We start from the raw sequence: 7644 nt of genomic DNA on the forward strand, positions 1-7644 counted from the left end.
GCATCTCTTGTACCATGCCGGCAGCCCCTGTTTTGTGTCTTGTGGTGGTCCAGTTGGGTCCAATATCTGCTGCATTTCCCACCTTAGTCTTATACTTGGGTCAAAAAGTTTTCCCACTTTTTTGTGGTAAAATGAGTTGCCTCGGCTTATATGTGGGTCGGCTTGAACTCAAGTATATACGGTAACGTATTTGTTTTTCATATTGCTTTGATAATGGGGCTTCACATTGTGTGGAAATTTTTCTTTTTTGTGCTTATCCTGACAATATAAAAAATATACTTGAAGAAAGGATATCCTGGTGTTATATTTTAATTCTTGTGTTGTGCCCTATGAAGCCTATCAGCAAATAAAAGCCTTAATGCCAAGTGATGGCTGGTGCCCATTACTTCTGTTCCATTTTGCTATCTACACTTAGCTTTAAAAAAAAACAGTGCCTGTCTGAGTCTTATAGATTTATTTCTGCTAAGAGTCTCTAGCATAGTTACTATCACGTACCTGGTGGAGACCAAGCTGTAGAGGGGGCTTCTCTTGCACCTCCTGTCCAACACCCCTGATAGAGATGACAGGCGGTGTAAGACACAGAGTGGCACGAGGGCCGGTATAGCAGGTGATGTCTTGGCAGAAGACTGATGGCTGTGGATCACCGGATGAACACCTGAAACTGGAACTCGGTGATGCTGGATGAGAAGGCAGGAGCGTAATCGGAACACAAGCCAAGGGGTTGTCAACAGCCGGACAGCACGGGTACAGGAACGTGAGGCAGAAGCGGAGTCAGGATACAAGCCGAAGTCGGTACACAGTCTGGCAGCAAGGTACAAAGGCATAAGGCAAGGCAGGGTCAAAGACAGGCTGAGGTCACAAGGCAGGCAGGAATCCAAGGAGAGTCAAAAGGCAAGCCGGGTCGGTGTAACGGGAAATCCACAAGCAGGTCAGGGCACAGGTAAACAGGAACACAAGCTGAAAGACCACTCAGCAATGTGCTCCTGTCACCGCCTGGTATAAATAGGCCGTTTGGCGCCAATTGCGTGCGCACGTTGCGTACGCACGTTCGCGCGTCCGCGCATTGGCACATTGCTTTCCGTGTGCCTGGGCACGCGCACTGAGCGTCTCTTACATTGCCCCCCCCCAATGGGCGGCCTCCGGATGCCCATCTGCAACATCTTCTCAGGATGAAGCTGAAAAAAGGTTTGAATTAGATCCGTAGCATGGAGGTTGGCTTCTGGTTCCCAAGAATTTTCTTCCGGGCCATAGCCCTTCCATTTAATCAGGTACTGGACAGTACCTCCTCTTTTCCTACAGTCTAATATTGCTTCAACCTCGTATTCCTCGTTGCCATCAATAGTTTCAGGCGGAGGTGGATCCGACTCTCGGTCAGGAAATGGATTGGGTCTGGTAGGCTTCAGTAGGGACACATGGAAAACAGGATGAATTCTGTATGTTTCCGGGAGTGAAAGTTCATAGGCAGCAGGATTGATTTGTCTCTTAATAGAGAATGGACCGATATATCTAGGCCCCAGTTTCTTAGACGGACATGACAGTTTTAGATTGATAGAGGATAACCAAACCTTGTCTCCCGGTCTGAGGTTTAGATCTCCCCTCCTCTTCCTATCAAAAAATTTTTTGTTGTCTTGCTGTGCTCTGACAATGGCATCTTGCAATAATTTGTTGTTGGTTTGCAAAAATGTAGCTTTTTCCTGGACTGCGGGAACCAAGGAATCAGGTATTACGTCAGGCATAAAGGCCGGGAAGTACCCATAGTTTGCAAAAAACGGGGCTTGACCCGTGGCTGAATGCACTGCGTTATTATATGCAAACTCTGCTAGGGGTAAAAGTGATGCCCAGTCGTCTTGTGAGAAAGATGAAAAACACCGGAGGTACTGCTCCAGGGTCTGGTTTGTACGCTCCGTTTGCCCGTTTGTTTGCGGGTGATAAGCTGAGGAAAAGTATGTGTCAATTTTTAATGTTTTGCAAAGGCCTCTCCAGAACCTCGAAGTAAATTGCACCCCTCGGTCTGAAGTGATATTACTAGGAACCCCGTGGAGCCGAACCACTTCCTTGATGAATGTTTGGGCAGTTTCCATTGCTGAGGGAGTTCCCAACATAGGGATAAAGTGGGCCATCTTTGTTAGTCTGTCGACCACCACAAAGATGGTCGTGAATCCTTCAGAAGGAGGGAGCTCAACGATAAAGTCCATGTTTATCATTTCCCAAGGCCTCTTGGGAATGGGCAAAGGTCTTAGCAAACCCCAGGCTTTGGCCTTGTCATTCTTGTTCCGGATGCAGATTGTACAGGTGCTAACATAATTACGGCAGTCGGACCTCAGACCAGGCCACCAAAAGGACCGTTGTACCAGGTCAACCGTTTTAGATATCCCAAAGTGCCCTGCCAAGGGGTGATCATGGCACAGGCCGAGGATCTTGGCACGTAGACCTGGAGGTACAAACACTTTTTGGTTATAGAAAAACAGACCTTCTTCTTCCTGAAGGCACATACCTGATGGTAAAACATCCCTTGTGGACGCCTGCTTCAGCTGCGTTAACAGATCCGCTTGCAAAAGTAGAAAACTTTGGGATGGCAGGATTGTGTCTACTGGGTGACACTCTTCGTCCTCTGGGTACATGCGGGAAAGTGCATCAGGTTTGCCATTCTTGGAGCCTGGCCTGTAGGTGATATGGAAGGTAAAACGAGAAAAGAACAGTGCCCACCTGGCTTGACGTGGTTTCAGTCTCTTAGCTGTTCGGAGGTACTCCAGATTTTTGTGGTCAGTAAAGATCAGGATAGGGTGAGATGCTCCTTCTAATAGGTAGCGCCATTCCTCCAAGGCCGCCTTGATGGCCAGTAATTCCCGGTCTCCAACATCGTAGTTCCTTTCTGCTGGGCTGAGTTTCCTGGAAAAGAAGGCAACAGGATGAAGAAGAGATTTCGTACCTGAACGCTGTGACAGGATGGCACCTATGGCATTTTCTGAAGCATCCACCTCGAGAACATAGGGCAGAGCGGGATTTGGGTGTCGTAAGATAGGTGCAGTAGTGAATAGAATCTTCAACTGGTCAAACGCAGCTTGTGCTGCCGGTGTCCATTGGAAACGGGTGCCTTGCCTTGTTAGCTGGGTGACTGGAAGCATAATGGCGGAGAAGTTCTTGATAAACTTGCGGTAAAAATTAGCGAAGCCAATGAACCTTTGTGTGCTCTTCCTGTCTGTGGGAGTGGGCCATTCGAGGATCGATTTGACCTTTTGGGGGTCCATGGAGATCCCAGAAGTGGAAATGACGAGTCCCAAGAATTGGATTGATTCCTTTTCGAACTCGCATTTCTCAGCCTTTGCGTATAATCCATGGTCTCTTAGGCGGCCGAGAACCTTCTTGACATGTTCACGGTGCATTTCAATGGAACCTGAAAAGATAAGAATATCGTCAAGGTAGACAATCATAAACAAATCAAGGAAGTCTCTGAAAATATTGTTCACGAAATGCTGAAAAGTAGCTGGAGCATTGCGCAATCCAAAGGGCATGACAAGGTACTCGAAGTGGCCGAATCTTGTGCGAAAGGCGGTCTTCCACTCGTCGCCCTCACGGATCCGTACTAGGTTGTATGCTCCACGTAGGTCAAGTTTTGTGAATACCGTGGCTGCCCTGAAACGTTGGAAAAGTTCAGGAACTAAGGGCAGGGGGTATCTGTTTTTGACAGTAACCTTGTTCAACTCCCGATAATCAACACAGGGGCGTAGAGAATGATCCTTCTTTTCAACGAAGAAAATACCAGCCCCTGCGGGGGACGTAGAGGGCCGGATGAAGCCTTTTTTCAGGTTTTCGTCGATGTAAAGGCGTAATGCCTCAAGTTCTAGTTCAGAGAGGGGGAAGATACGCCCAAACGGTATCTCAGCACCTGGTAAAAGTTCAATTGGGCAGTCATACGACCGGTGAGGTGGTAGGATGTCTGCTTTCTGTTTATCAAAGACTTCCAAGAACTCATGGTAAGCTGCAGGCACAAGTTGGGATGCAGAGGGATCAGGTTGCAGGCCCAAAAGTGATGCAGGTTTCCCTGGACTGGGCTGGAAGCAGTTTTGTTGACAATAGGTGGATGGAAATGCCACTTCTCCTGACTTCCAGTTTATCTGAGGATTGTGTGCTTGTAGCCATGGGATACCGAGAATGATAGGGAACAGAGGAGATGGGATAATATCCAAGCACAAGTATTCTCGGTGGCCTTTATTAGAGATAGCCAGTAATGGGCAGGTTTCTTGGGTTATAGGCCCGGACTTGAGATGGGATCCGTCAGCTAGATGGATAGATAACTGACGGGTTTTCGCTTGCAGAGGGATCTGATGACGCTGAGCAAAGTCACTGTCCATGAAGCAGCTGCAAGCGCCGGAGTCAATAATGACTGGGACTTGGATGGTCTTTCCGAGAATCTGTAGTGAGAGAGGTAGAGTAATGTGAGTGGACAGATCCTTCCCAGAACTGTTTGCAAGGTAAGAAGGAAAAGCAAACTGAGACTTACTAGGCCGCACCGGGCAGGTCTGAAGGTAATGTCCGGCTTCCCCACAATAGAGGCATAAGTTGTTTCGGCGTCTTCGCAATCTCTCCTCAGTGGTTAGTGGAGAACGTAAAAGTCCGAGTTGCATGGGCTCCACACTGGAGGTTGTGGGGAAAGCGACAGGTGGACGAAAAGCCGGAGGTGACGGCACTTGAGGCAACATCCAGGTAGGTCTGGAACTTCCAGCTCTTTCCACTCTCCGCTCCCTGAGCCTGCGGTCAAGCTGGATAGTAAGACTAATAAGGTCATCAAGAGAATCAGGCGTACCCACTCTGGCAAGTTCATCCTTAAGGCCCTCTGATAGGCCGAGACGGAATTGATGCCGTAAGGCTGCATCATTCCAGCCTGTATCGGAAGCCCATCTGCGGAATTCGGCGACATAGTCCTCAGCAGGGCGGCGGCCTTGTTGTAATGTATGTAGGGTTGCTTCGGCTGTAACAGATCGCTGGGGGTCGTCATAAAGCTGCGCCATCGCTTCGAAAAATGATGAGATGGTGTTCAAGGCTATATCATTTTGTTCCAGGAGACGGTGGGCCCAGGATTGCGGCTCTCCGAGAAGTAGAGAGATTACGAACCCCACCTTGGTGGATTCAAGTGAGAAAGTCCGTGGCTGCAGGGCAAAGTATAGCTCACAAGAATTCCTGAAAGCCCGGAATTTGTGTCGGTCACCCGAAAATCGTTCTGGAGCAGGTACCCGAGGTTCCGGTGGTGGCAAAACCACTGAAGGTGTGGATAGAGCCCGTTCGGGCATGGAGGTCCCAGGTGCCGGGGTTGCCGGGGTAGAAGCCATGGATTGGATGCGACCCTCTAATTGGAAGTAACCCTCTTGCAAGGATTTGACTGCTTGGGTAAGCGAAGAAAGTTGCTGGCATACTGCCTCTAGAGGTGAAGCCCCTCTCTCGGTCTCCGACATCTGGCTGAGTGGTACTATCACGTACCTGGTGGAGACCAAGCTGTAGAGGGGGCTTCTCTTGCACCTCCTGTCCAACACCCCTGATAGAGATGACAGGCGGTGTAAGACACAGAGTGGCACGAGGGCCGGTATAGCAGGTGATGTCTTGGCAGAAGACTGATGGCTGTGGATCACCGGATGAACACCTGAAACTGGAACTCGGTGATGCTGGATGAGAAGGCAGGAGCGTAATCGGAACACAAGCCAAGGGGTTGTCAACAGCCGGACAGCACGGGTACAGGAACGTGAGGCAGAAGCGGAGTCAGGATACAAGCCGAAGTCGGTACACAGTCTGGCAGCAAGGTACAAAGGCATAAGGCAAGGCAGGGTCAAAGACAGGCTGAGGTCACAAGGCAGGCAGGAATCCAAGGAGAGTCAAAAGGCAAGCCGGGTCGGTGTAACGGGAAATCCACAAGCAGGTCAGGGCACAGGTAAACAGGAACACAAGCTGAAAGACCACTCAGCAATGTGCTCCTGTCACCGCCTGGTATAAATAGGCCGTTTGGCGCCAATTGCGTGCGCACGTTGCGTATGCACGTTCGCGCGTCCGCGCATTGGCACATTGCTTTCCGTGTGCCTGGGCACGCGCACTGAGCGTCTCTTACAGTTACATAGTTAGTCAGGTTGAATAGACACAAGTCCATCTGGCTCAACCAATAGAAAAACAAACAACCATACAATCCCATATACACAATCCTATACCCACAGTTAATCCAGAGGAAAGCGAAAAACCCCAGCAAAGCATGATCCAATTTGCTACAGCAGGGCAAATAATTCCTTCCTGATCCCTCGAGAGCCAATCCGATATTCCCTGGATCAACCTTACCTATAAATATGAGTACTCAGTTATATTATGTTTATTTAGGAAAGAATCCAGACCTTTTTTAAAGAAATCTACTGAGCTGGCCAGAACCACCTCTGGAGGGAGTCTATTCCACATTTTCACAGCTCTTACTGTGAAGAAACTTTTCCTCTAGACGTAGAGAGTTCCCCCTTGTCCTCTGTGATGACCTTAAAGTGAATAACTCAGCACTAAGTTCATTATATAGCCCCCTTATTTATTTGTATATGTTGATCATATCACCCCTTAATCTCCTTTTTTCAAGAGATAATAAATCCAGTTCCTCTAATCTATCCTCATAGCGGAGCTCCTCCATGCCTCTTATCTGTTTGGTTTCCCTTCTCTGCACTTTCTCCAGTTTCTCGATATCCTTTTTGGGAACTGGTGGCAAAAACTGAACTTCATATTCCAGATGAGGTCTTACTAATGATTTGTACAGGGGAAAAATGATTTCTACCTTTCTGGAGTCCATACCTTTGCTGCTTCTGTGCAGCTTAATTTGCCCAGTGATTGGTGGAATGTGGTCCTATTTGTAGGATAAAGTATGTTTATGTTGTTTCCTACAAGATTTGTTAGGGTGAAAGGTGAAAGAGAGGTGAGGTTGCAACTGTGCTTTTTATGTACAGTATCAACAAGTATTACTGCAAGTTCCGCAGTCTCCGAGACAAGTAGGATAGTGCTTGCCAGTAGCGTCACTATGGGGGGTGCGGGGGGGCGGTCCGCACCGGGTGACACCCGCCAGAGGGGTGACACCAGCCCGGGATGTCTCCCCAGCTGCCTCCAGTCTACACTTCTCACTGTAGTGTATGTACGGAGTACACTGAACTAAAGCCGCCCCTCCTCCTTAAGCTGTGATGTTTACTTCCTGTGTACACAGAGGAGGAGGAGGGGGAGGAGGCACACCACGCTGCTGATTATGGCATTCTCTGTCAGGATAGAAGAAGCTACCGTTAGTAGGAGAAGGTAAATTGCAGGTAACCCTTGCACTGCTGGCACATTATAACTGGAAGGATTGTTCATGTTCTTTTTAACTTCAACAAAATTGAACTTCAACAGTATTTTATGTTTTAGGAGAGTGCTGCTGTAATATACCATGTACTATGTGTCCAGTCTCTTGTAAACTACAGAAGCATGCTCCCAGTCTCCATTATCCCCTGTACTATAATGTATGTGGAAAAGTGCACTGATAAATGTATGTGAGATCCAATAGGAATAAATAGTGATGAAAAAAGTCTGGTGCACTAAATGGTTACCATCATGAACAAGTGTTATGTGATACCAAAACTGGACCTTATTAAACAATTGTGATGATTA

Source organism: Pelophylax lessonae (assembly GCF_965119305.1).
Source record: "Pelophylax lessonae genome assembly, chromosome: 8".
NCBI lineage: Eukaryota > Metazoa > Chordata > Amphibia > Anura > Ranidae > Pelophylax > Pelophylax lessonae.